The sequence below is a fragment of the Chiloscyllium plagiosum genome, chromosome 22 (genome assembly GCF_004010195.1).
Source record: "Chiloscyllium plagiosum isolate BGI_BamShark_2017 chromosome 22, ASM401019v2, whole genome shotgun sequence".
Classification (NCBI taxonomy): Eukaryota; Metazoa; Chordata; class Chondrichthyes; order Orectolobiformes; family Hemiscylliidae; genus Chiloscyllium; species Chiloscyllium plagiosum.
The window spans coordinates 10420697-10448339 of NC_057731.1; the positions used below are offsets into that span (position 1 = coordinate 10420697).

General features: G+C 39.5%; 1 protein-coding gene across 1 annotated transcript in view; it reads right to left on the bottom strand.

The window, feature by feature from the left end:
• Positions 1 to 27643, bottom strand: part of pcdh15b (protocadherin-related 15b) — a 1523107-nt gene that overhangs the window by 993637 nt on the left and 501827 nt on the right. The window contains exon 3 of the mRNA XM_043712368.1: positions 21745 to 21878. The gene's annotated coding sequence lies outside the window, so the exon portion shown is untranslated. The remainder of the gene's footprint in view (positions 1 to 21744; positions 21879 to 27643) is intronic.

A 27643-nucleotide genomic window follows, 5' to 3' on the forward strand; every position in this document is an offset into this window, starting at 1 on the left:
CAGGGTAGACCATTTAGGACATGGATGAGGAGAAATTTCTTCACCCAGAGAGTGGTGGCTGTGTGGAATGCTCTGCCCCAGAGGGCAGTGGAGGCCCAGTCTCTGGATTCATTTAAGAAAGAGTTGGATAGAGCTCTCAAGGATAGTGGAATCAAGGGTTATGGAGATAAGGCAGGAACAGGGTACTGCTTAAGGATGATCAACCATGATCATATTGAATGGTGGGTGCAGGCTCGAAGGGCAGAATGGCCTACTCCTGCACCTATTGTCTATTGTACGGTAATTAAGGCTTGACAATCCTTTCACAAGATGTGAGCATTGCTGGCAAGGCCAACATTTGTTATCCATCGATAAATGCTATTACTCAGCAGCTTGCTAGGTTATTTCAGAAAGGATTCAGGACTCAACAACATTGCCATATCTATAGATATGTAGGCCAGGCCAAGGGGTGGCAGTAGCATGTTGGTAATGTTACTGGACTAGCAATGCAGAACCCTCGGCTAATGCTTTGATGACATGGATTCAAATCTCATGATAGTTGATGGTGGAATTTGAATTCAATAGATATCTAGAATAAAGAGTTCACCTCATGATGACCATGTCAATTGTTATAAAAACCCATCTAGTTCAATAGTGCGCTTTAGGGAAGGAATTCTGGTCCTTCCTTGGTCTGGCTTACATAAGACAGCAATGTCATTCACAATAAATGTTGGCTTATCCGGAGACACAGACATCTATGAGTTAGTATATACCAGAATAAAACACTCCAGTAAGGATGGCAGATTTATTTCTCCAACGGGTTAACAGTGAACCAAATGGGTTTTTACAAGGATCTGTGGTAGTTTCATGGTAATCATTATAGAGACTAGGTTTCAATTACAGAACTTATGTTTTATTAATTTGTTAAATTTATCTTGCAGCAGCTGCAAATGGTGCAATTTAAACCTATGTCCCCATTACATTAGCCATGGTCTTGGAATAACTAATCCACTGAAATTGTTACGTTGCCATCACCACTGGCACAAAGTGAGCTTTGAGATGATGACTAAAGCTTTAGTTTCATATGAGAAAGCAACCCAAGGGTTATGAGAACTTCAGAGCTTGTAGATCTAAACTAAAGAGAGGTGCACACAAAATACTAAATATGGAGTATAATTAAAATTTGTCCCAATAGTAGGGAACATTTTACATCAATGCTTAAACATTAAGGCCAGAAATGTTTCCCAGATGGAAGATTTCTCCACCTTAGTGAAAGTAGCACTTAGGGACATGAATCCAGGAGTATCAATCCAAAACTTTTCCCTTACATTTTTGTAGGGATTGGAAACAAGACAGGTTGCAGTTTGAACATCATTGGCTCATGGGAGAACAGCCAGTAAAATGCGACTGCATTAAGTCAAATTTGAATTTTACATGAGGGATGTCTAAAATGTGATTTACACACTTTAAATATCAGAAAGGTCTAAAAACAGGTCAGAATTCTTTGAAAAGATAGGTATCCTTTGTATATGGTCCCTGAACAATTTGGAGAGAGGTTGGGTGCCTTTTAGGATGGTTAAAAGTAAACATGTAAGTACATTTAAAAATAGATAAACTCAAAGAACAGTCAAGCTATCTAGGTATTTAAATATCCTGCTCTTTAAATAATTGAAAATATTGTCTGCAGTGTTGATAGACATCTATTTCTTGGTTTCTTCTGTTGTAATCCAGAGGTCTATCAGTACAATATTAGATTTCACAATCCGTCATTATGAGTTAGGCAACTCCCAGTTTAGTTTAATGGGACAACTCCACATGCTTATAAAGTGTATCAAGCTGGATTATGAAACAAATGCTTGTTCTTATAAAAGGGATCAAAGGAAGTCAAAAGCAGTTTTTTTTTAAAAATAGTGCATTAGTGACTTATAATATTATCTAATTTTCGTGTGGGTCTACACTTGATGAACAATGGGTGAGGATATATGGAAGATACAAATACACACAATTGTGGAGGGGTGTAACGGGTGAAGACGTTGGCATCAGGACTATAACAAACCATAGGAGTTGGTGGAAAGCATTTGTTGTCATACAGGGTATTTAAGAGGTCATAGGTTCCATGTATTGGCATGGACTGAACATATAAGGAGAGTGGGGCAGGGCATGGTATGAAAGAGTTGACTACAATCTTTCATTTTATTTTTTTTTATCATTGCTTCAACAGATGTGTATATGAATAGGAAGGGTTTGGAGGGATATGGGCCGGATGCTGGCAGGTGGGATTAGATTGGGTTGGGATATCTGCTCGGCATTGACAGGTTGGACCGAAGGGTCTGTTTCCATGGTGTACATCTCTATGACTCTAAGCATAATACAGAATTTAAAGTCTTGTCAAAATCAGATCTTTCAAAACCTAATATTTTAAACTAGCTCAGAACAGCCAAGCTGCTTGATGTAACGTAATAAATAAATTAATTAATAAGTATAACTCAAGTTGCTTATTGTGTACAGGTTGTGCATTTGTCCCTCAATCTGGGTGCGCTATGCCAGTTTCTGACATATGGGGATTTTTTTTTCACTCGGACATCAAGGTGACAATGTAAGAACTTTTTCCAGAAATGGAGAACGGCCTCTCTCATCAACTCTCTTGTAAAAAGAGATGTGATAGGGACCTAATTCTATGAGAAGATAGGTTACTGGGACATGTGCCTCATGCACAAAACATCCCATGGAAATCCCCCATTCTCCAGCAACCAGGGGGCAAGGTATCTTTTAAGGAGGATACTTACCCAATAAACAGGAAATGACCCTTGTCACAGCAACAAACCCATAACTACTACATTAAAAAAAACTATGAAAACAGCTCAAAAAAAAACCCCAAAATAAATCTTGCAAATGAAGTCAGAACGCATGCATACAAAATGAAAAGCTCTATAAGAAATTCAGATTGAAGAAAAACATTTCTGGAGAGTCTGTGTTTACAAAACATTCCTGCTTTTATACAGTGGCTTATGCTAAAATTATATTTCTGGAGCAACTCACAGGGATATGCAGATTAGAGAGGCCATGATTTAAATAATTTTAAAAGGTTTAATCAGGCTCACGCTGCAGGGGATTGTGACCCTTCTCCATTCCCACAACTCCCAGGGAAACATTTTTCCAACTCATCTCAGCATTTGTCCTCTGCTCCATAGTGCCTTCTTGCTTTACACGGAGAGTGAGCCTGTGCTATCCATGTGCGGGAATGAAATTTCATCTTACCTTTCAAAAAAAGTACTCCACTGACAAAAGCTGCTTCCACTCATTGTGTTAATCACACATGATACAGTAATTGGAAAGTCGGGATTTTGATGACTCTGCTTTACCCAAATTGATGATGATTTATGATGTTTTCCAACAGAGAACAGATAAATGCATCATTGCATTGGCCAGCAAACATATTGCCAGCAATAAAACCTTAGTCATTGTAAATCCAGCAATAGTATTTTAAAGGTTCTTTTAATTTGAGCAGGTCAGCTGAACATTGCTGTGCATGGATCTTATGGATATAACTGTCATTACCTTGCCCTAGATCCCACTGCCTCATAGTCATGAGATTCTGATGGTATAGATTGGTAAGCTTCAAATTTTAGAAGCTTTGCTTACGTTTTCTCAAAATTCCTGATTGATGTTAACTAAGTTAACTAACTTAACTAAGTTTCCCCACACTTGGAGCTCCTGTTATTATAATGAAGGATAGAAAACCTTTCTTTCTCACAAAGCTTCATCTGAAAGCACCTAATAATGCAAAGCCTGTCCTACCATATCAATTATCTTATAAACACCTACATAGATAAGTGAGTGTCTTCACTTTGAGTCCATACCCTGACCACAGTGTTAACTGATTATGCAGAGTTCCATGCTTATTTTCCCGTAACTACAAAAGTGAAATGAAATTCTAGAACTTCTACCTCAGAGATGATTTCAAGCCAATGTACACCCAATAATCTGCTGTGAGGACTCTGCTCATGTTAAGGAATCTACGACAAATTTTATTACAGCATTTAACATGATTGTTTGTTTGTGTTTTAGAATGATGTCATTCTGAAATTAAGCCCCAGCAACACTCTTAAAAAGACAATTCACCCTCTCTCACAATGTTAGCAGATCTTTTAAAAACATTGCAAGCTCAGATTGGCATCTTTTCCAAAAATTAGTGAGTTCTTCATTGGACCATACCCGTTTTGGGTACCACATTTTGTTGAATCTATTCATCAGTTTAAGACATATGACTACATATGCTAAAAGGCATTCTTGTGTAATATTGAGACAGTGCAGACTTTCATTTGATATATTAAAACTAAATCATGATTCTACACACTTTCTCTAGCTGCAAACACCACAATTTTTTAATATATATAAAAGAGCAGTGTATTTCTTCTTGGGAACTACCCAAAAGTTCCCCTTAAGTTACACCACGGTGTCTGTTTAATCAGTCATTAACCTCATTGAAAGGACTGTGTGTGCAAATTGTTTCCATAAGTTACTACATCAATTTCATTTCAAGGAGAATCATTTCATTGTGAAGTGATTTGGACAACACAGGGTCAAGAAGGACACTGCATAAATGCGAGTTCATTATGTCTACAGCATCTTTCAAAGCACTTCAATTCATAGCCACTTACCAGAGAACAAGATCATAAAAGCTGAAATTCGCAAATGATCTAGTTTGAGGGGGATTGGTTGAGAAGTCAACAATAACTAGAACAACTTTTCTGCTCTGTCAAGGGGACAATTTCAAAGTTATTGAACGATAGAAAACTTTGAAGAACTGTAAACTGTGAGGATGACAGTGCAGAACTTCAAAGGTGACATTGGCAAGTTGACAGAGTGGGCACACAGGTGGGGAGAAATGCTGCTAACTCAAAAGAATTGGAGAACAAAAGGGCATGGATTCAAAGTAATTTGCAAACTAAGCAAATGCAAGCTGAGAAAAATCTTTTTCTTCAAACAGCAAGCAGTTAGGATCTGCAATGTAATGTATTGCTGGAAGTTTGTTGGAGGCAGGTTGAGTTGAAATATTTAAGTTTAATGTGGATAAGGTGATACAATTGGTATAAAGAACATGAAGAGTTGGTTTGAATAAAAAATTACTAGTCTAAAGGATGTGCAGAGACAGAGACCTGGGTGCATAAATATGTAAGTTAATAAACGTGGCAGGACTGTAGAAAAAGCAGTTCCTAAAACATGCTATTCTAGGCTCATTAATAGAGGCATGGAGTGCAACAGCATGAAGCAAGAAGCATATACCAAACATATAAAAGACACTTGAACCTCAGCTGGAGTATTGTGTACATTACTGGACACTACATTTTCAAATATTCTGAATTCATTCAAGAGTGGGTAAGAAGTTTACAAGAATGAGAATGTTTGGTTATGAAGATATATTGGAGAAGTTGGAATTATTTTCCTTGGACATAAGAAGGCAAAGTGGAAATTTGACAGAAGTTTTCAAAATCACAAGGGCCCTGGACAGAGTAGGTGGGGAGAAATGTTTCCAACTGAAAAGGATCAGAGAACAAAAGGGCATGGATTCAAAGTAATTTGCAAACAAAGCAAATGCCAGTTTAGAAATTTGTTTTTCAATGAGTAGTTAGGATCTGCCTGGTAGCGTGTTGGAAGCAGTTCAATTGCAATATTTGACAGCATTGTTTCTATTCAAATAATCATTCAATCTGCAAAGGTTACAGGTAAAAGACAGGAGAATTACACTTAACTAACTTGCCCAGAGAAGCAGTACAGACACAATGTGCTAAATGGCTTTCTTCTGGATCATCTTCTGAAGATTCATTTGAAAAATATAACAGCATTATCCCAATGTTTTACTGAAGCGCCAGCTGAGATTATGTGCTCAAACCTTTGAAGTGAAGCTTGAACCTGCGACACTGCGATTCAGAGTTAAGCATGTGACAGAGTTGAGAAAATCAGAATTTAAATGTCAGTGCCATATCAAGAAAGGGATTTTGCTTTTAGACATTGACTTTATTTACTTTGTTGCCATTAATTGTACTCCTCCAAGTTTAATTTACTCTGAATCATATTTCAGATAGATTATTTAGCAGGATCTACCTGGAAAGTACATCAGCATACTTGTCAGTTATTTGACATACTTAAACCAATCTTATGCATTTTTTTCAGTCAGATCCATAAGGAATGATGCATGTATGCAGAACACATCTGTCATGTTACTGTGCACGGTTGAACATTAAATCTTATAATTGGCATCAACTGTTTAATATTTCCATATGTCATTCCGAGATTGATGGTTGAATGCAACATTGGTGCTAATTAAAGGGCTGTGGCTACAGAATGTGGCAAACACCAGCCAGTTATTCCTGTCTGCCAGTAACCTTCAAATACACAATCACTTGCTTTCCAAATTATATTTTAGGTTACAATATATTTGTAATTTCTAAATGCCATATTCCTGTATAATCTATTTTAAAAATTTCTTGAAACATTTCTCTTCAGAAAAAGATGGATATCTTCAACTCAAAATGTTTGCTAACAGGGAAAATAATAATCTTGAAACTGAAGTGGTGAAAGTTCAATGACCAGTAAAGCAGTGCGTGGCCCAACAAAAATATGTCACTTCTTTACTTCCAACAAACCAAATAGTATTGGAGCAGAATGAACTGCCTTAATTTCATCCATGGACATCAGTAAATGATAATTTACTCAATTAACAATTTAATGAATACAGAGAATTAACTTGATTAAATAAGGGGAATCAATGGGACAAGATAAATGATATTGGAACACATATTAAATAATATTTGAGCATTGGAAATAATTAGAAGCATTGAATTAAATAAACAATATTAGGACTAGGGATTAAATAATTAGTATTGGTATTGGGGTTAAACAAATAGCATTCTGTCTTTGAAACAAATTAATAATTACAGAGCTGGCCCAGACAGCTGTCAGAAACAGACTTACAGAATAAAGTAAATACCACTGTGGCTTTGATTGAAATAAATGATATTACACTATTAATGTTAATTAAATAATTGCAGCCCAAGAACCAATGAATAATTATGAACTTCACTGAGCCTACCAACAGCCAACAAATATGTGGAAAGAACTAAGTTGTACATTAACAGTGGAGGAATTGATTAATTAAAACTGGTGGTAATGACGTAATTACACAAAAAAAAACTTAATTGATATAGTCTGCAGAACAAAAACAGGTTAAAGAAACAGGAATAGTTCTTAGCAAGGGAGCACTTTTATCCAAAGTGATAGCTGTCTCCTGCAGTGCATTACATCACTAATTGAAGAAGGCCTGCTGATGGCAAATTAGGCTGGGGTGGGGTAAAGATCTTGCACTCCCCTTCCCTGGGAGTTGCCTGCAAAGCAGAGGCCAATGAAGTAAAATCTGATCTGTATTCAGATTAGTGAATATTATCAAGCTTTTTTTTTGAACGTGACTATGTACAAGGAATGGTAAGAAATGGTAAGCAAGTGAATATCTCTTTCTCTCCCACAGATGCATCGGATCTGATGTCACTATGTCATAAGCCCTTACTTACATGCTCAGGTAGCTATACTTGGAGCAAATATGTAGTTAACCCTTTACTCCAAATCCAGCAGCTCTCCATTACACTGCTGGTAATGCCACCACCAAATACATTGGCTCACTCATTGGGGAGGTGGGGGGTTAATGACAACAGAGGTGAAGGAGAGTGATTCAGAGGAAAGTGCGAGGGATGTGACTCTCTATGCGCATATCTTTCCTTCTGCCAAGTTCCTTGACCAGGCGCCATGTGCCTTTGAATGAAACAGTTTTGCTTCTTGTGCTTTGCCTGCAATAACATTCTTGTCTGCCACAGATTGAATACCAGCAGTGCAGACTGAAGCCCTTCAGTAGTCATTAATTGCCCATTTAAAGACCTCAATTAGCACTTGTATGGGAAAGCTGCCCTCTATTTAATTCGTCAGAAAATGAAAGGTGGCAGAGTCCTTCCTCTGCCTGATCCCAGATCCAACCCTCCAAATCTGCACCGCCCTCTTGAATTGACCTACCTGTCCACCTTCCTTCCCACCTATCTGTTCCACACTGCCCTCCGACCTTTCACCATCACCACCTACTTGCATCTACCTAATGCTTTCCAGCTACCTCACCCCCATCCTCCTATTTATCTCGCAGCCCCCTTGCCCCCACATTCCTGATGAAGGGCTTAAAGATAAACAGAAGATATAGAATCTCTAGATATATAGAAGATATAGAATCGCTACGGTGTGGAAACAGGCCCTTCGGCCCAAAACGTCCACAGCAACCCTCCGAAGAGTAACCCACCCGGACCCATTCCCCTACATAAACCCCAGACTAATGTACCTAGCCTACACATCCCTGAACACTATGGGCAATTTTAGCATGATCAATTCACCTAACCTGCACATCTTTGGATTGTGGGAGGAAACTGGAGCACCGGAGGAAACCCATGCAGGTAAGGGGAGAATGTGCAAACCCCTGCTCCTTTCTTTCAAAGGTGATCTCCAAAATGTTGTCTCCTTAGGGACTCAGATATTGAAACCACTTTAATAAGTGGCTTCTCTTTTCTCAAGGTGGGATGCAACCTCTTTAAATTTTTTGACCCAACAACATAAGCTTTGTCATTTCCTACCTCACTTTATACTATTTAGATGATCAAGTTTAATCATGAAGAAAATAATCTAGTTCCTGGTGAATCATTTTCCTGTAAGTCAGAAATACTTCCACAATAAGTCATTAAGCCCTTTCTAAGTCACCAACATTCAACAGACAGCATTGTGAAGGCAAGGGATGCTCACCTCAGTTTCATTTATTCGGGGACACCACAGTAAATCTTGACAAATTACATTTATATTGCAGGCAAATGGTAGAATTTGAATATTTATGAAGCTCCCACTAATAATTTCCCATTTCCTTTTGCTGCTGTTGACATTCAGAAATAGTTTTCCTGCCGCTGGGCTTTTTAAAAAAATAATTCATGAGATGAGTGTCACTGGCCAGATCAGCATTTATTGCCCGTTCCTAATTGCCCAGAGGCAGTTAAGAGTCAACCACATTGCTGTGTGTCTGGAATCACATGTCAGCCAGACCAGGTAAGGGTGACAATTTACTTCCCTTAAAAGGACACAAGTGAGCCAGATAGGGTTATCTGACAATTGACAATGGTTTCATGGTCAGCATTAGACTCTTAATTCCAGATTTTAAAAAAATAATTCAAGTTCCACCATCTGCCGTGACAGGATTTGAAACCAGGTCCCCAGAACATTACCTGGGTTTCTGGAGTAACAATCCAGCAGTAAAAACACATGGTATCCTGTAAGGAAGCCACCTTCAACGTAATTCTCTGAACCTGCCTGCTATCTCATACAACTCCACAAATTTAGCCCTGATATATAATGTGTAATTTTGATCTCTGTATGTTTAAAGAAAGGACATACTTTCATCAAAGGCAGCACAACAAAGGTTTCTTAGATTGGTCCCTGGGATAAGAGAGTTTTCCATTGAAGAGAGACTGAGAAAATTGGGTGTGTATATGCTCGAGTTCAGAAGAACAATGGATGATCTCATTAAAATATACAAGATTATATAGAGGCCTGCTGGACAACTGATGGAAATTTTTTTCCTCTGTTGGGGGAATCTCAGACAAAAGGCCATAATTTCAGGATAAGGGGCAGGTCGTTTATGACAGTGGAGGAGAAAATGTCATCTCTAAAACAGTGGGCAGTCTTTAGTATTCTCAACCCCGTGTGGATCTTCCAGCAATGTAGGAATATGGGGAGAAACATTCTCTAAGTTGTGTAGCTGCTCGAAGGGTATGTGCATACTTTAAGCATGCAGACACATTGACTTCTGGTTGCCAAAGAAACTGCAGTAGCAGAAAATATTACAGGGAGAATGGATCATGAGTGGTCAGGAAAATCAAAATTGAATTCCACAACCAGTTGTTATCATATTGAATGCCGGAGCAGGCTTGATGTGTGTATGGTCTTCACTTATTATTATTTTTGATTTCAGAAGGTAAGAACATTCATGGTGGCTCAATGGTTAGCACTGCTGCCTCACAGCACCAGGGACCAGGATTTGAGTCCAGCCTTACATGACTGTGCGGAGTTTGCATATTCTCCCCATGTCTGCGTGGGTTTCCTCTGGGGTGCTCCGGTTTCCTCCCACAGTCCAAGGGTGTGCAGGTTAGGTGAATTGGCCATGCTAAATTGTCCATAGTGTTCAGGGATGTGTAGGTTAGATGCATTAGTCAGGGGTAAATGTAGATGGCGAATGGGCTGAGAAGTGGCAGATGGAGTTTAATTTAGATAAATGTGAGGTGCTGCATTTTGGGGAAGTAATCCTAGCAGGACTTATACATTTAATGGTAAGGTCCTAGGGAGTGTTGCTGAACAAAGAGACCTTGCAGGTTCATAACTCCTAGAAAGTGGAGTCGCAGATAGATAGGATAGTGAAGAAGGCGTTTGGTATGCTTTCCTTTGCTGGTCAGAGCATTGAGTACAGGAGTTGGAAGGTCATGTTGTGTCTGTACAGGACATTGGTTAGTCCACTGTTGGAATATTGCGTGCAATTCTGGTCTCCTTCCTATAGGAAAGATGTTGTGAAATTTGAAAGGCTTCAGAAAGGATTTACAAGGATGATGCCAGGGTCGGAGGATTTGAGTTATAGGGAGTGTTGAATAGGCTAAGGCTGGTTTCCCTAGAGTGTTGGAGACTAAGGGATAACCTTATAAATGTTTGTAAAATAATGTGGGCATGGATAGGATAAATAGACAAAGTCTTTTCCCTGGAGTGGGGGAGTCCAGAACTAGAGGGCATAGTTTAGGGTGAGAGGGGAAAGATATAAAAGAGACCTAAGGGGCAACGTTTTCTCTCAGAGGGTGATATGTGTTTGGAATGAGCTGCCAGAGGAAGTGGTGGAGGCTAGTACAATTTCAATATTTAAAAGGCATCTGGATGGATATATGAATAGAAACGGTTTGGAGGGATATGGGCCAGGTGTTGGCAGGTGGGACTAGATTGGGTTGGGATATCTGGTCAGCATGGACGAGTTGGACCAAAGAGTCTGTTTCTGTGCTGCATATCTCTATGACTCTATGAATCTAATAGGGTAGGGGGGAATGGGTCTGGGTGGGTTACTCTTCAGAGGGTTGCTGTGGATTTGTTGGGCCGAATGGACTGTTTCCACACTATAGGGATTCGATGATTTCAATAACCTCTGCTTCCACTATCCACAAGTAGTGGGTCTAAGGTTCTTACCTACTTGTGTGTTGAAAAGTTCTTCCTCAAATCAGCATGTACTGCTTGCCCAAAATCATGGATGTGTCCATTAGATCATGGGAACAGCTTTTGTTCACATCATCTAACCTGTCATAATCTTACACACCAAACTCCCTCTCAACTTCCATTGTTCCAAAAATAAAAGGAGAACAGCTCCAAATTTTTTAACCTATCCTTGGAAAGCAAATCAGTCAGCCCAGAATTATTTGGGTAAATCTCCTCTGCACCCTGTCAATAAATCTCACAACCTTCTTCAAGTGGGGTAACCAGTGTTAAGTAGACACAATCAAGGCCTAGCCTGACTTTTATTCAGATTCGTCATGGCCTCTCAGTTTTCATACTCAAGTCAAAACCTCTATAGATGAAGCCCACAACCCCATATGCTCTGTTAATTACTCAATAGGTCCTTTCAAATATTTCTACACATGAATGCAGGTCCATCTGAACCTGTGCACTTTTTAGAACTGTCAGTCTACATTATCTCTTGAAATAATGTAGACTGACAGTGCTCTGTGCACACGTACCTCTACCATCTGTTTGTTCACTATGCAAGCTTCACGTCAATTTGACATCATCCTTATGATCTGTCAAACCTTTGGTTTGTATCATCAGAAAATATTGAAACAGCAGTATTTCGGTGTTTATATATCAACAAAGCAAAGGTCCTTGCATTGAATACTGGGAATCATCTTACCATCACCCAGTTTGTAAAATACTAACCATTTACATCATCTAATGTTTCTGTCCTTAAACCAATCTCTCTCATAAAATGCAGGTTTACATGAATCCTCCATTTCAACATGTCTCAATTTTGTTAACCAGCCTTTTCGCAAGTATTTTATCAGATGTTTTACTTCAAGATTCACAAATAATATCCATTGTGTTCTGTTCATTAAATCATTGGTAATAGTTTTTCACCAGACTTGTTCCCTGCAATGGCAAGACTATCCCAAGGAAGATTTGGCAGCTTGGGTGAGTATTGTCTCGAGAATTTAAGAATGAGAGGTGACCTCATACTGTAGGCAAGGGGTTGCTTTTGGTTGTGGAATCTATAATCGGGGTATAAACTTTTTAAAAGTGAACGGATGCCACTTAGGTCTGAGTTGAGGAAAATAATATTTTTTTCCACTCAGAGGCTTGTAAACCTTCAGAATTCTCTCCCATAAAAGAAAGGCTATGGAAGCTCAGTCTGCGTATATGTTTAAAGTAGAGATTAATAGACTTCCAATTACCAATGCAGTACAGTGTTCTGGGGATGGAGTTAATAAAAGGCATTGAAGTGTTTGATCATAATGATTTTATTGAACAGTGGGCAGACTCAATGGACTGAATCCTGTCCAGAAAATGATCTTCCATATTTCATCAATTATTCAATTGAATTGGTGAAGCATAATTAGCATTTTAGCAATCTGTGTTGTGTTTCCTTAATTAACACAAACATCTGAGTGCCTTGTGATTTATTTTTCCCTAATGATAATTCCTAAAACTTAACCCATCATTGATATTAAACTGACTTGTTTATATTGCTGGAATGTCCTCACATTCTTTTCTATTATAGTTTCATAGTGAATTCTGACAATATGTAAGCCAGACGGGCAAATATATATATATATCCGGGGAAAGGCAACAATGAACCACAAGAGTAGTTAGAGCTGGTTTTAAGGAAAAGGCTGAAAAGGGTCAATGATAGTGGCAAAAACGAGAATGAGGATTATTGATTAACAAAACTGGAAAGCAAAGAAGAGAATAGGAGAAGAAAGACAAGAGATCAAAAATTGCTAAGTTGTTTTGATTATCACAGTGAAGGAGGAGGACACAATGTCTGGCAGAGACAATTATAGATCAGTGAAGCGAAGAACGGTATTAAAGTAGATGAGGTGGTTTCATTATAAGAGCTGTAATCTTCCAAATGCAACAGATGAATGGATAGCAGTCAGGGAATGGAAGGAGGCAAACAGTACATTTTTGTTAGGAAAAATAATTGTGAAAATCAAGGCAATTAACAGTGAGCTGCGTGTTAGGAGCAAAATTGCTGAATCCATCATCAGTTGCTAAGTAAGTGAGCATTTGGAAGCTAATTAGAGAGAGCACGCAGAGATATACGAAAGGTAAGTCAAGTCTAACTAACGTAATAGAGTTCTTTGACAGACTCGCTGAGGTGTTATGTGGAGGATTAATGGATCTTGTATACATAGATTTTTGTGAGACATTTGATCTAAGTCAGTGAATAAAGCTGATGTGCATTGCAATTGAAGGTAATCTGATATAATGGATAAAGTATTTGCAGGTGGAAGACAGAAGTGGAAGAAACAAATCATAGGTAGGCAGTGGTTGACATCTCCCTGAGATCAGCCATTGGGATCCTAGTACAAAGCATTGGACTTAGGAACAGAGAGAAAACACTGAAGTTTACAAGTGCCATCGGTAATATAATTTAGCAGTGTTTCCACAGACAGTATTACTGTTTTTTGTTGATATTGTTGACAACAAATTTCCCTACACTGAGCAGTAAAACTCATTAGCAGCTTGTAGCTTAGCAAAAGCATTAACAGTCAAACCGAGCTCTGGGTAGCTTTTCCTTGCAGAGTAGCACATTAGCCTAGGGCTGCACATAGGCGCTCTGCTGGGTCTCGATGTCCTCAATACTCCCTTTCTGCTGCTTCTACCATCTGTTATTTTCATTACATGATAGTTTAAAAATGGTCCTGTGGCCATTCTGCTGCTGGAAAGTTTGCATGAAGAACAGTAACACATGATAAACAAATATCTTTGGAATACAGCTGAAATACTCACAATCACAGCAAGTGTCCAAAGCAGCTTTGTTCCAGATATATTCATGCTATTCAAAAGTTGATTATGACTTGTATTATGCTAAATATGAACTTAACCAATTTCAGTGAAGCTTTAGTGTGCATGTACTCGATTCTCAAATGCAGTTGCGTGGCTTAAGTGCCCTTTCCTCTGAAGGCAATGGAACATAATTTCAACAAGCTGCATTCCTTCTTATTGTCAACTTAAAATTTCCAACAAGACATATTTGGGTGGTGAGTACATAGTTGAGGCATTACCCTCAGTAATAGGTTTGTATTACTGCACATCTTTGATCATTAATAAAAATGCTGGACGGCTCTAACAATTCATGTGACCGACAATGATTAAAATTGTGGAGGCATCCAGCACATGCTATTGTTGTGACTAATGTCTCACTTGCTGTACTGGGCTTTATGCTGAAATCCTACTTGAGGTAAATGTTGTTGCCAGAGAAGCCTGACGTTCATAAAATGATTTCAGGATCCACCTGAGTTTTTTGTGTTCTGCAATACATTTCAGTGGGGTGATGCTGCTGTGAAAACAAACATTGAAATTCAAGAATGTGGAATCTTGAAGTGTATTGTCCCCAAGTTGTAAAAGAAAAATGGCTTCACTCAACTGCAATTTGTTTTACTGAGACACCATTGAAATAACTGCAAAGAAGCCAATGTCCCATCACCCTATATTTTCATGTGCACTATACATGGGCTATGACCAGTCAGCTCAAAACGAGTACACAGACTGAGGAGACTCTTGGAATCTCCCATTTTTTTTATGACACTGATCCCGCTAGCTCAGTACTGGCTCTTAGAGTGAACAGAACCCTTGCCACTTCTGTTTATTTTTTTTTTAAATGGGGTCTCTGACACTCATTTCTTTTTTTGCTTATTTTTTCCCCCAGCACCCATGTTGTGTGTGTGCAGATGTGAGACACAATGTGAGACACAAGGTATCTCCCATTTATTTTTTAAACATTTTTTTTCTCTCTTTACCAAGAAGAAAGAAAACACCCGAGTGGCCAATGACAAGCGAAACATTCATATTTATGTTTATTTTTTTCCCCTTACCCCCACATTACCGTCTAACTGCGATAGTGCTTATTTTTTCCCCAGCCCACATGTTGTGTGCGTGCAGGTGTGAGACACAGTGAGAGACACAAGGTATCTCTCATTTATTTTTTTTATTTTTTTTAGCCAGCTCTCAGTGAACAGAACCTCTGATACTCCTGTTTATTTTGTTTTCTTAAACCCCCTCACTACCGCCTAACTGCGATAGTGCCTATTTTTTCCCCAGCACCCATGTTGTGTGTGTGCAGGTGTGAGACACAGTGAGAGACACAAGATATCGCCCATTTATTTTTTTCCTGACATTCCTGTCCTTTTTTTTAATTTTTTTTTAACCCCCACACTACCACCCAACTGCAGCAGTATCTCACATTTTTTTTTAAATTTATTTTTACCCAAGTGGCCAGTGACAAGCAGTGACAGTCCTATTTTTTTTTTTTTTTTTTTTTGTCTTTTTCTTACAGTGAAACATAAGATGAAACACATGTTCATTTTTTTTTCCCCACACTACTGCCTAACTGTGGTAGTGCTTTTTTTTTCCCCAGCACCCATGGTGTGTGTGTGCAGGTGTGAGACACAGTGAAAGACACAGTGAAAGACACAAAGTGCACGAATCTTTATTCAAATTCCACCACCAGGAAGATAGGAAAACACCCGGGTGGCCAGTGACAAACACTGCCCTTCACATCAAAGGGCAGTGCTGTGTGATCAAAACAGTGAGGGGGAGGGTAGGGACTAAATCAAAATAGAGTTGGAGGGAGAAATGATGCACTCCACTCCCTGCGGCGCCCACCTTTCCCTGAACAACTCCAGGATGTTGGTGGACACCGCGTGCTCCATCTCCAACCCGGGCTCTAACGTAACCGCGGAAAAGGGGCAGGCAGTCAGCCCTAACGACCCCCTCCACGGTCCGCTGCCTCGACCTGTTGATGGCCAGTTTAGCCAGGCCCAGGAGCAGACCCATGAGGTGATCTTCAGACCTGCCCTCCCTCCTCCGTACCGGGTGCCCGAAGATCAGGAGCGTGGGACTGAAGTGCAACCAAAAGCAGAGGAGGAGGTTTTTAAGAAAATCAAAAAGGGAGTGCAAACGCCCACAGATACTCCTGTTTATTTTATTTTATTTTTTCTTTTTTTTAAAAAAAATTTAACCCCCACACTACCACCTAACTGCAGTAGTGCTTATTTTTTTTCCCCAGCACCCATGTTGTGTGTGTGCAGGTGTGAGACACAGTGAGAGATACAAGATATCTCCCATTTATTTTTTTTCCTGACATTCCTGTTCTTTTTTATTCTTTTTTCTTTTTTTTAAACCCCCACACTACCATCTAACTGCGGTAGTATCTCTCATTTATTTATTTATTTATTTACGAAAACACCCGAGTGGCCAATGACAAGCTGTGCCCTTAATACTCCTCTGTTTTTTTTCCTTTTCTTTTTTTTGTTTTTTACCGCAGTTAGACGGTAGTGCTTATTTTTTCCCCAGCACCCATGTTGTGTGTGTGCAGGTGTGAGACACAGTGAGAGATACAAGATATCTCCCATTTTTTTTCCTGACATTCCTGTTCTTTTTTTTATTCTTTTTTACCCCCACACTACCATCCAACTGCTGTAGTATCGCCCATTTATATCTGTCAGCTGGGGCTCCCTGATTGGCCCAGATTAACAGCCCCAATCAAAGATCCCAGTCAATGAGTTCCACCTGGTCCTGGTTATAATTATTATACCATAAACCAATGTTATTATTCGGAGTTTCATTTTGAAAAGATAATATAAATCTAAATAGAACAAGGCTCAAAGACAGCTTATCTTTATATAATGGCTTCAACATAAAACCACTAAAAGCAGTACAAATGACACTGAGCTACAGATGGCACAGCACAGTAGCTCAGTGGTTAGCACTGGTGCCTCACAGTGCCAGGAATCCAGGTTCACTTCCAGCCTTGGGCGACTGTCTGTGTGGAGTTTGCACATTCTCCCCGTGTCTGCATGGGTTTCCTCCCATAACCCAAAGACGTGCAAGTTAAGCGAATTGGCCATGCTAAATTGTCTATAGTGGTCAGAGATGTGAGGGTTAGGTGTATTAGTCAGGAGTAAATGTGGAGTAGGGTAATTGATATTGGGTGTGTTACTCTTCGAAGGTTCAGTGTGGACTTCTTGGGCTGAAGGGCCTGTTTCCACATTGTAGAGATTCTAAGGTTAGGACAGATGACTAAAAGCTTGGTCAAAGAGTAGATTTTTAAGGAGAATCTCAAAGACTGGTTTCATCTAATTCTACTGCCATGGAGACAGATGGAATCTGTAGCGAGGGAGAAGAGTTTGGAGGAAGGACTGAAATAATGGATTCAGTGCTTTCATTATGTATTTGGAAGAAATCTCAGCTCACCCTAACTGAGATATATAAATTACCAAGCTCTTGAGGAACTGATCAATATTCCATCCTTGATCGACATCATCCAATTACAATAATTTGCAGCTTTCTCTAGGATTAAGTTCTATCCCATAAGTACCTTTTTTTTGTTTATTCATCCATAGGATGTGTACATCACTGACAAGAGCAGTATTTATTGCCAATCCCTACTAATCTAATCTATTCCGGGAGAATTTAGTGACAAAGCTGCCTTCTTGAACCATTGTAGCCCTTAGAGTAAGGGTCAACCACAAGATAAAGTAGAGTGATTTTGGATTTTGACAAAGCAGCAAAAGGAGGTTTGGAGACATAGTTCCAAATCAGGATGGTAGTGACTTGGAAGGGAGTCCCATCCATCTCCAGCACTTATCCTTCTAGGTTTGTGTTAAGATTTGTAGCTCGGGTGCCAGTTGCTATGGTTGTGGGTATGTTCACTGAGGTGGGAAGTTGATTTGCAGATGTTTCATCCCCTATCTAGGTGACATCCTCAGTGCTTTGGAGCCTACTGTGAAACGCTGCTGTACTGTGTCATTTGGAATTTATGTGCTTTCGTTCCTGCTGCTTCTGGTTGCCTGTTCCGGTTGTTCATTGTGGTCACCGGTATATTGGGTCTAGGCCAGTGTACTTGTTAATGGAGTCCATGGATGAGTGCCATGCTTCTAGAAATTCATTGCCTGCCCTCTGTTTAGCTTGTTCTATTATCGTTGCTTTGTCCCCGTCGAATTTGTGGTCTTGTTGTCTTTGTGTATGGCTACTGGAGCATGGCGTTTAGTGGCTAGTTGGTACTTTTTGGATGCAGATTGCAAGTTGTCTGCCTGTTTGTCCTATATAGTGTTTCATGCATTCTTTGCATGGAATCTCACCCACCACATTTGTCCTGCACATGGTGAGTATAGGGTCTTTTGTTTTGGTGAGTTATTGTCTGAGTGTGGCTGTTGGTTTATGGGCTGTCATGAATCAGAGTGGTTGGAAATGTCTGGCTATTCGTTCAATAGTTCCAAATCAGGATGGTAGTGACTTGGAAGGGAGTCCCATCCATCTCCAGCACTTATCCTTCTAGGTTTGTGTTAAGATTTGTAGCTCGGGTGCCAGTTGCTATGGTTGTGGGTATGTTCACTGAGGTGGGAAGTTGATTTGCAGATGTTTCATCCCCTATCTAGGTGACATCCTCAGTGCTTTGGAGCCTACTGTGAAACGCTGCTGTACTGTGTCATTTGGAATTTATGTGCTTTCGTTCCTGCTGCTTCTGGTTGCCTGTTCCGGTTGTTCATTGTGGTCACCGGTATATTGGGTCTAGGCCAGTGTACTTGTTCATGGAGTCCATGGATGAGTGCCATGCTTCTAGAAATTCATTGCCTGCCCTCTGTTTAGCTTGTTCTATTATCGTTGCTTTGTCCCCGTCGAATTTGTGGTCTTGTTGTCTTTGTGTATGGCTACTGGAGCATGGCGTTTAGTGGCTAGTTGGTACTTTTTGGATGCAGATTGCAAGTTGTCTGCCTGTTTGTCCTATATAGTGTTTCATGCATTCTTTGCATGGAATCTCACCCACCACATTTGTCCTGCACATGGTGAGTATAGGGTCTTTTGTTTTGGTGAGTTATTGTCTGAGTGTGGCTGTTGGTTTATGGGCTGTCATGAATCAGAGTGGTTGGAAATGTCTGGCTATTCGTTCAGAGATTTTTTTTATGCAAGGTAGCGTAGCTAGAGAGTTGGTCGTGGCATGCCCATGTCACATTGTCTGTCTGCTCAGCATCTGTGGATGAAATTGCGGGGATATCCATTCCTGGTGAAGACTCTGTACAGGTCTTCTTCTTCTTCTTCTCTTCGCAGGTTGGGAGTGCTGCAGTGTGTTGTAACCCTTTTAAACAGGGTCCTTATGCAGCTGCTCTTGTGTGTGTTTGGTTGGTTGCTGAAGTAGTTCAAGTTCTGGTCTGTGTGTGGCATTTCTGTACACTCTTGTAGTACATTCACCACTGTGTTCATTCTACCATCACATCCAGGAATGGGAGTTGGTTGTTAGTTTCCTCCTCTCTCGTAAATTTGATCCCCGTGAGCATGATGTTGATCATCCAGTTTGTGTTCTTTTAATTATTACAGAAGTGTGGTCCACGTATCTCATTGAGTTTGTGGGTGGGCTGTCTTTGCATCACTGCTTCTGCTATGAGCCTGGAGATGGGTGTTCTGTTTGCCCACGAAGTTGGCTATTGTCCCATTCGCTAAGGTTTTGTCAACTGAGGTAAACAGCACCGTTACATTGAAATGAGACCATTGCTTTATCCTTATCTATGTTTATGTTCCAGATGTTGTCTAGGAATTCCTGTGATGATTGAATGGAGCATTTGGATTCACTTATCCTTCTAGATTGTAGAGATGGCAGGCTTGGAAGATGCTGTCTGATGAGCATTGATGAGTTACTGCAATGACCTTATATATCTGACACTGTACATCTGTGGTGAAAGGAGTTAGTGTTGAAGGTGCTGGTTGGGGGTCCCAATCAAGCAGGCTCTTCATCTTGGATCATGTTAAGTTTCTTTTGAGTGTTGCTAGAGCTACACTCATCCAGGTGAGTGGAGAATACTTAATCATATTTCTGACGTGTACCTTGTAGACAGAGTTAGGGTTTGGGAAGATGGATGATGAGATACTCGCTGCAGGAAGTTTACAGCTCACTAAGAGATCACTTGGCCCAACTTGTCTGAACTGAACAAAAGAAAAAACCAGCCACCTCACTCCTCTTTCTAGCATTTGGACTGTAGTCCAAGGTTACAGTATTTAAGATACATGCCTGTTCCCTTTAACATTTTTGAATTCCAGACAATACAACCAAATCTCTCTTACTCAGCTCTTGTAATGTAACTTTTGGATTTCAGGTGAATCTCTTTACAAAACCAATGTATATCATCTAGAAATAAACATAGCTGTTAGCTAACTAATGGGTGATACAGCTGTAGCATTATTTCTACAGATTTGTATTTTAGTCCTCGAGAGATAATGGCCTGAAGCCCATTGTATCTTTTAGATTATTTACTGTGCCTATCCACATTTTAATCATTTAGGTACATGAATCTCTAAGTTTATTTGAACCTTTGGTGATTCTAGATTTTCGTTTGAAAATATGATAGATTATAGGAATCCCCATGTCTACATTTCATGCACTAACCATTTAGCATGCACTAAATGGTTGCCTGCACTAACCATTTAGCACACCTTTTTCCAATTCACATTATTGATTAATGTATTAACTTGATTTTATGTATCACCTCCATCTGATTGGCAAGCTTGGAAATTTGGCTTTTTATCCCATATCCAACTCATTAGTAAATTCAATGAATAGTTTAGATCCTTGAGGCTCACATCTTACCAATTAGAGCACTTGCTTATTCTATCTCTATACTACTGCTTGTTCTTCAGCTAATTTACTAAGCAAGTCAATACTTTGCCTTCAAATCCAAGGGCTTCAACTTTAGCTGGTGTATAAAGGCAATTGTCCTCTGCCATGATTTGAAGAGGAATAGGGAATGGTATTTCTGTATCAGCCAATACTACCAAAATCAGCATAACTGGTCACACATTTTTATAAACCTAGCTAATGCTAATTGGTTGACATTGTGTTTTTCTCTGAACATAGGATGTGGTACACTTTGGGACGCTCAGAAAATGTGATTACAGAGTATAATAAATTAAGCGTCTCTATTTCATGATGACTTATGGGAAAGCCATTCAGAATACACTTTGCTTAGATGAAAATCTGCCAGTTGCAACTTACACAAGGAATCTGAAGTTAAACTCAGAAGAATAGTCAATTTTTAATTAAATGATGTGAGGAACAAGTGTAATAAAACTTGCGGTCAACAGTAAAAGAAACTTCATGATTTTAAATTAACCAGATGTGCCAGGCAATGCAATGCTGGACACAATTAAATATGCATCAAATGATAACTGGTTCCTTACTGTTCTTCATGCCGTTAAATAAATACATTATATTCTGGGTATAAAACACATTCAACAGCAATTTTGATAAATTTTGATAAAAGAGATGGATCATAAATCCCATTCTTAATCAACTCCTTGATTTGGGCTGTCACTACTCAAATGGAGCAGAGAATATTAAACAGAATATTAACATTCAGTTGTGTTGGTCATATTGTACAAGAGGTAAAATTTTATTACCATTGTAATTTCTTTGAATATTATTTCAAGAGGATTATTCATGGCTTATTGTTGCTCACTGAAAATTTGAGCTCAGAATTTCTGCATCCCCGACTGCTCCATTTTTGCATTGACGCTGATTGCTTTAGCAACCTCTACAAAGAAAAAAAAAAGATGAAATAGCATTTAAATGTGCACCAAATTAGATTTTAATTCTTTCATTGCCATTGACATCATTGGGAATATTTCTGCTATCTCTGTAATGAATTAATAAAATAACAAAGGGAACATGGAATACTCAGATAGCTCAGTGAGCAACATGAGCGAGATTGTACTGTTTTGTGGTGTACAAGCTGCAGCTGCAATCACCAGAAATAAAACTATTTGCGGCTCTTAGCACATATTTCAACTTAATGTATCAAGGACTTTCCAAGCTGCAACAGGGGATTTAGCCAAACATGTTTTGCTCAGCTCAGGAATACATCCACAATGTCAGAGGGCTTGCTAAAACCGACAACTGATTCCATGTATTTCTGCATTAAGTTCTAGAAGCCTGCATCCAGCCAATGCACTGCTTCCCAAGTGAACAAGCTACCATTGATTGTTCCACTCAAGCAGACTCTTACTTCCTGCAAGATACGAGCAAACAGAATATTTCTTGTTGTAAGAATGTTAAATTCCAACTTTATTCGTTAATGTTGGCTTATGCCAATTTGAAACAAATCAAACAAGCCATGATCACATTGGATGACAGAGCAGGCTAGAGAGACCAAATTACCTACTTCATCTCTTATTTCTCAAATTAATACAATACATTGCTTACTACTGTTTCTTTTAATGCCACAACACATACCAACTTAAAATTACTCTCTCCTATTAAATGCTCCAGTTCATTCTATTTAAATTGTGGGGTTTAACCCCAGCCGAGACTGTTGCTTCTCAGGCAAATTTACAGGAATGGTCAAGACTTTCAATTAAAACAATCAATCATTCCGTATGAACAGTTTGTTCTTGTTGATTGGAACCCACAGATTATTTCAGCAGAGTGCTAATTAAATCTCTGGGAATTGTTTCTAAGGCATCAACTGTGTTATCTTTTCTAAACATTGAAATTATCTGGAATGTCCTAATAGATCAATGATTTACTGATTGTCTTGAAAAGAAAACTAAACTGTCCCTCTGTAAAAAAAGAAGCTGTGCTATCATTTCCATCAATGTGGCAAACATTCAAGAAAATTAATTTTTAGCATTGTATAATCCAAATGTTGCAAACCATTTTCTATGATGTGATGAGTGAACCTGAACAGCTGTAAAGATATATTTTCTTATTGTTACTATTCATTTAGTTATTTAATAAATCTGCTTCACAATTAGAACTTTTATTCTGCTCTTTTTGAATTAAAAGGTGGTCCTAAGGGGGTATGGAACAGAAATGATAACTGAAGTAATCTTAAGTAGAGCTCACTGTTATCCATGGTATATTAATCTTTCATTCAGATATCAGATCAACTAGATCATTCTTCAGGGTATAGGAAGATAAGGTACAGCAGTAGTTTGCAAATTGAAAGCTAAAAACATATCTAGAGAAAGAAAAAGGATAAAAGCAAGAAACATATATGTATTATGCAAAACCAAGTTATTTAGTAAGCAGTGTTTGAATTCTTGAAGCACCAAGTATTTAGTAAGTAAGTGTATGATGGTATAAATCTAATAATATGCACAAAGTAAAGACTGTGTACTGCAAGCTCAGTAATACCTTGATAGAGACAAGCATCAATATGCAGGATAATAATGAACTGCAGCTTCATGAGCTGCACCAGGACAGACAAAGGGGAAAATAGCCCAAAGAAGTAGCTGCTGTGAATCAACTTTCACCAATGGGCAGCCACATTCTTCAGGCAAGCTTCGATGTGGTCACAGCTCAACAGCACAATGACGATTTGACCTTTGCTGTTTAGTTGCTGCCCTGCAACTTCAGGAAAAGAGCAGTCCCTTGTTGATAGCTGCCAGATTTGTTCCAGCAATTAAAACAAAAATTCCTGTGTGCAGCATGAAGTGGCTAATAGCTGTTATGCTAACAGCTGGAGGTATGTCAGATCAGACAGAATTGGGACCCGAGGGAAGGTTCTATTGAAGCCCTGCTGAACCATATCTCTGTAAATAGCTAAAAAGAAAGTTTAATTTGTATGAATATAGTTTCCAGTTTTCATCTATCAACAGCACCCAGAACCCAGTCATGATATCTATACATTGTGGTGAAGCAGGTTTTGGTTGCCTTTAAGCTGCTGCCAATCCTGATGTTTATATATGTAGGGCTTTGGGTAGTGTTGAGAGTGCGGTACTGGAAAAGCACAGCAGGTCAGGCAGCATCCGGAGAGCTGGAGAATTGATGTTTTGGGCAAAACCCTACATCAGGAGGGGCATTCTGATGAAGGGCTTTTGCCCAAAACATTAATTCTCCTGCTCCTCAGATGCTGTCTGACCTGCTATGGCTTTCCAACACCACACCCTTGACTCTGATCTCCGGCATCTGCCATTCTCAATTTCTCCTTTGGGTAGTGTTGTAGAACAGAGATCCCTAGGGATTCAAGTACATAAGTCTTTAACTTTGCTTCACATATAGACAGGCTAGTTAAGGCAGCATTTAGCACACTTGCTTTCACTGCTCAGACCTTTGAGAAAAGGAATTCAGATATCATGTTGACATTATACAGGACATTGGTAAGGCCTCTTACAGTCATAGAATGGCTCACAGAACCGTGCACCTGAACTCCAAGGTCCCTTTGTTCTTTAAGGCTGTACCATTCACCATGAAACTCCTACCTTGATTTGACTTTCCAAAATGCAAGACCTCACACTTATCTATATTAAACTCCATTTGTCATTTCTCAGCCCACTTCCCCAGATGATCAAGGTCCTGCTGCAATTTCTGATCACCTTCCTCACTGTCTACAATACCACCTATTTTAGTGTCATCTGCAAACTTATCAATCATGACTTGTACATTCTCATCCAAATCATTGATATAGATAACAAACAGTAATGGACCAAGCACCGACCTGAGACACTCCAATAATTAAAGGCCTCCAGTCCGACAAGCATCATTCCAGTATTACCCTCTGCTTCCTACCATTAAATGGAGGTGCCGGTGTTGGACTGGGTGGACAAAGTTAAAAATCATACAACAACAGGTTATAGTCCAACAGGTTTATTTCGAAGTACACTCGCACATGCACATACTCACACTCTCTCCTACACGTAAACGCACACACACTCTCTCACTCCTTCACATACGCGTGCACATTCATGGAACAAATTTGCATTTGGAGTATTGTATTTGCAGATACATTCTATTTTGTTCAAAAAGCAAACAATCTGTAGGCAGTCAATATTTTCTATAATCCATGTGACTGACAGCCAAGTTTGGTACCCATGGGGATGGCCTCAACACGGATCTTGAGTTCATGTCACACCACAGGTGATCTCACTGCACTCACTAAAACACACACACACACACACACACACACAAACAGACACACACTCACGCAGACCCTCTCTCATACATACGCTCTCTCTCAAGCACACAAACAAAAACTGTCCACACACTCACCCTCTCACAGGCAGATACTCCATCACACTCACGCACACACTATCAAGCGCACACACTCTCTTACTCCGTCACATGCACGCACACATTCATGGGGTGAATTTCCATTTGGAGAACTGTATTTACAGATACATCCGACTTTGTTTAAAAGGCACAATCTGTAGGCAGTCAATATTTTCTATTATCCATGTGACATTTTATAAATTCCTATTTTGGAAATAGAACTAGTCTGGCTCAAGATTGGAATACAGACTTTAACCTCATACTTTTAACGCATTGCCTGAGCTGAGATGTCACTTTTTTTATATATAAAATCTTAAGTTATCTCAGGAATGTGACTTGAAAGTAGTTCTGGGATTTATATAGTAATGAATCGAAACCTGCAACCCAATATAAAAGATGAAAGACTGAACAGCAATCTAGGTTTGTTCAATATATCACATCAGCGTATGACACTATGATCTTTTACTATAAATTCTGTGTCCAATGGTTCTACTCCACGAGCTACCTAACAAAGGAGCAGCGCTCCGAAAGCTTGTACTTCCAAATAAACCTGTCAGACTATAACCTGGTGTCGTGTGATTTTTAACATTTCCCTACCATCAAGCCTATTGTGTATCCAATTGGGCAGTTCTCCCTGGATTCCATGTGATCTAACCTTCCAGAGCAGCCAACCATGTAGAACCTTATCAAAGACCTTACTGAAATTCATATAGACTATGTCTACCACCCTGCCCTCATCAAACTTCCTGGTCACTTCACCAAAGAACTCTAACAAATTTGTGAGGCATGCTCTCCCATGTACAAAGCCATGCTGACTATACCTAATCAAACCCTGTCTTTCAAAATGCATGTGCATCTTATCTTCTCTGCCACAGATGTTAGGCTTACTGGTGGTCTTTGGTTCCCAGGTTTTTCTTTGGAGCTCTTCTTCTGGAACACCCTGTCCAGTTCTAGGTATAGGAAGGATATTATCAAGTTGGAGAAGGTTCAGAAGAGATTTACCGAGACATTGCCAGGAATGAAAGGTTTGAGTTACAGGGAGAGGTTGGAATTCTTTTCATTAGGGCATAAGAGGTTGATGGGTGATCTTAGTGAGGGTTTTGAAATCATGAGGAGTGTGGATAAGGTGTTTGGTAGGTGTCTTTACCCTATGGTGGCAGATTTCAAGATTAGGGGGCATACTTTTAAGGGGAGAGGAGAAAGATTTGAAAAGATCTAGAGAGGCAAACATTTTTACACAGACAAAGTGGTTAGTGTGTGGAATGAATGTGGGTACAGCACAACATTTAGAAGACATTTGGATTAGTTCATGAATAGGAAAGGTTTGGACGATATGGGCCGGAAGCAGGCAGTTCGGACTAGTTTATTTTGGGGTTATTGTCAGCATGGACTGGTTGGACCGAAGGGTCTGTTTCCAAGCTGTATGACTCTATATCATTTTATTACAACCAGAAAGCTATAACAGGAGATTGAATTCATGCATTTAACATGTTGAGAGTTTTGAAATAGTGATAGGGAATAATAACGATGGTTTTCAGTTGACGATCATCTATCATTGAGAGGCTGAGGGAACATACTGCCCGGAAGGTAGGTTCATTTGAGGCATTCAGGAGGACATTGCTTCTATTTAAATAATGATTCAATGTTCAAGGTTATGGGGAAAGGTCAGAAAAAGAATGAATTGAAGTCAGGATTCTCACTCAGACAACTGGTAAAAATATAAATGATGGTCTCCATCTGCACCATAACAATTGAGAAATTCTGACTGTGGGAAATGTTAGAAGAGATTTACACAGTTATTACAACGAATTGTTTTGCTAAAGGGAATGGCTGAGCCATATACTCTATGTTCATAAAGGATACAGCCACTATTTTTTAAAAAAGCAGACAGTCCTCAAGTTTCATAGCTAATCTTTAATCTTACCTGAGTATGCTATCTGACCCCATTCTTGCAAATCTGTCTCTCAGTCTTTAGTACAAGACCATAAGACATAGGAGCGGAAGTAAGGCCATTCGGCCCATCGGGTCCACTCCGCCATTCAATCATGGCTGATGGGCATTTCAACTCCACTTAACCGCATTCTCCCTGTAGCCCTTAATTCCTTGTGACATCAAGAATTTATCAATTTCTGCCTTGAAGACATTTAGCGTCGCAGCCTCCACTGCACTCTGTGGCAATGAATTCCACAGGCCCACCACTCTCTGGCTGAAGAAATGTCTCCGCATTTCTGTTCTGAATTTACCCCCTCTAATTCTAAGGCTGTGTCCACGGGTCCTAGTCTCCTCGCCTAACGGAAACAATTTCCGAGC